Genomic DNA, 3,005 nt, shown 5'->3' with positions numbered 1-3,005 from the left:
GCATAGTGGCTAAAGCACTTGACTGCTAACCAGAAGGCTGGCGGTTCAAACCCACCAGTCACTCCTCGGAAGGAAGGTTGGGCAATCCTACTTTCATAGTGATACTGCCTTGGAAACCCAAGGAGGGGTCGCTATGAGTCGGGGCCGACTCGACGGCACATAACAACAACAACAACAACATATATATATATTACTAGAGCAAACCAGTCATCAGACTAGAGATGGTTTATAAAAATCAAACAAAGAAAGATGTTAACGTCAATTCATTCAGAAATTCCTTCCATTTCCACAGAATACAAATCAATTATCTAATAATTCAGAGGTGTCCCCTCTGTCCCAGGGCTCGGATCATGAAGTACCACCCACTAACCCACTGTCATTGAGTCAAATCTGACTCATAGTGACCCTATAGGACAGAGTAGAACTGCCCCCATGGGGTTTTCAAGGCTGTAAATCTTTAGGGAAGCAGACTGCCTCATCGTTCTCCCACAGAGCAGCTGGTAGGTTTGAACCATCAACCTTTTGGTTAATAGCCAAATGCTTTAACCACTGCAACACCAGAGTTTCTCCATAAAATACAAGTTTCCTAAATCACCTGCACCATCACACTCTTATGATTTCATCTCTATATATCATAATTATTCAAACAAAGCAACAATAACAAAATGTGCTGCATGAATGAATATAAGACAATTAAACTAGAGGGAGGACTGTGGCTGTGAGAACAAAGAAGGGACACAAAAGAAAAGCATGTTGATTAGAGAAATCCAGTCACAAAGAAAGGTTTAAAAACTTTCAGTTTTGAATTTTGTTTTGAACAATGGATTCTTAGCTATGACATCAAAAGTACAAGCAACAAAAGAAAAAAAATAGATAAACTGAACTTCATCAAAATTAGAAACTTTTGGGCATTGAAGGACTTTATCCAGAAAGTGAAGAAACAACCTACAAAATGGGGAAAAAAAAATTTGGAAACCAGTATCAGATATATATAAAGAACAGATATATATAAAGAACACCTGCAACCTTAATAACAAAAAGACAAAAAGCCTAAACAAAAAAATGGTCAAAGGACTTGAATAGATATCCTCCAAAGAAGATATACAAATGGCCAACAAGCACATAAAAAGATGTTCAACATCATTACTCATTCTGATCTTGCTGCCATCGAGTCATAGCTGACTCATAGCAACCCCTCCTCGGGTTTCCTAGGCAGTATTAGTACAGAAGTAGATTGCTCAACCTTCCTTCTGAGGAGTGGCTGGTGGTTTTGAACTGCCACCCTTCTGGTTAGCAGTCAAATGCCTTAGGCACTATGCCACCAGAGCTCCTTATTAGGCAACAGTAACTGTATATTAGAGAAATCTGACAGACATTATGTTAACCAAGTGATCAAAGTCAACATCACCAGTAATAAGATGTATCACCATTCTGTACCTCCCAATATGAAGCTCTGAGAAGGGCACAGCATCACCCCTGAAACACGTAACTTCAATCTAACTGTAGAAAATATCAGACAAACCCAAATTGTGGACATTCTACAATGGAAGTGTCCAGTACTCTTCAAAAAATCATTATCTTTCACAACATTTCCAGGTTATGAATTATCATTCATAGGAAGACTAGGGAACTGTCCCACTCAGAAACTGAGGATACATGGCAACTAAATGTAATGTGGTATACTAGACTTGATTTGAGATCTGAAAAAGGATGTTAGTGGGCCAACTGGAAAATGTGAATTAAGTGTGTAGATTAGTTACTATACTGCATCAATATAAATGTGCAAATTTAGGTCATTGTAGTTTAGTTAGGTAAGATGTTAACATTAGGGGAAACTGGGTAAATGGTATATGGGAATTCTGTGTACTATTTTTGAAAGCCTAAAATTATTTCTAATTAAAATGTTTAAGAAAAATATTATGCTAAGTGAAAGAAGCCAAGCACAAAAGGCTATATACTATTTGACACCATTTATGTAATATTTTGATGTTGTTGTTGTTAGGTGCCGTTGAGTCATCTCCGACTCATAGTGACAACAGAATGAAACATTGCCTGGTCCTGTGCCAGCCTCACAATACTTGCTATACCTGAGCCCATTATTGCAGCCATTGTGTCAATCTATCTCATTGAGGGCCTTCACCATTTTTGTTGACCCTCCACTTTACCAAGCATGATATCCTTCTCCAGGGAATGGTGCCTTCTGACAACATGACCAAAGTAGTTGAGATGAAGTTTGGCCACTCTTGCTTTCCAAGGAGCATTCTGGCTGCACTTCTTCCAGGATAGATTTGTTAGTTCTTTTAGCAGGCCATGGTACTCTCAGCATTTTTTGCCAACACCACAACTCAAAAGCATCAACTCTTCTTCAGTTTTCCTTATTCATGGTCCAGCTCTCATATGCATAAGAGGTGATTGAAAATACCATGGCTTTGGTTAGGTGCACCTTAGTATTCAAGGAGACATCTTTGCTCTTCAGCACTTTAAAGAGGTCTTTTGCAGCTGATTTGCCCAATGCAATATGTCATCTGATGCCTTGACTGCTGCTTCCATTAGTGTTAATTGTAGAACCAGTAATATGAAGTCTTTGACAACTTCAATCTTTTCTCCATTTATCATAATGCTGCTTATTGTCCAGTTGTGAGGATTTTTGTTTTCTTACTATTGAGGTGTAATTCATACTGCAGACTGTCGTCTTCAATCTTCATCAGTAAGTGCTTCAAGTCATCCTCACTTTCAGCAAGCAAAGTTGTGTCATCTGCATATTGCAGGTTGTTAATGAGTCTTCCTTGAATCCTGATGCCATGTTCTTCTTCATATAGTCCAGTTTCTCAGATTATTTGCTCAGCACAGAAATATTCAATAAGTATGGTGAAAGGATACAACTCCCTTCTTGATTTTCAACCATGAAGTATCCCCTTGTTCTGTGTGAATGACAGCCTCCTGGTCTATGTACAGTTTCCTCATGAGTACAATTAAGTGTTTTGGAATTCCCACTCTTCTTAATG

This window comes from Orycteropus afer, unplaced genomic scaffold (assembly GCF_000298275.1).
Source record: "Orycteropus afer afer isolate SDZICR_OR568_19922 unplaced genomic scaffold, OryAfe1.0 scaffold00012, whole genome shotgun sequence".
Taxonomy (NCBI): domain Eukaryota; kingdom Metazoa; phylum Chordata; class Mammalia; order Tubulidentata; family Orycteropodidae; genus Orycteropus; species Orycteropus afer.
Note: the sequence above shows the minus strand (reverse complement) of the source record.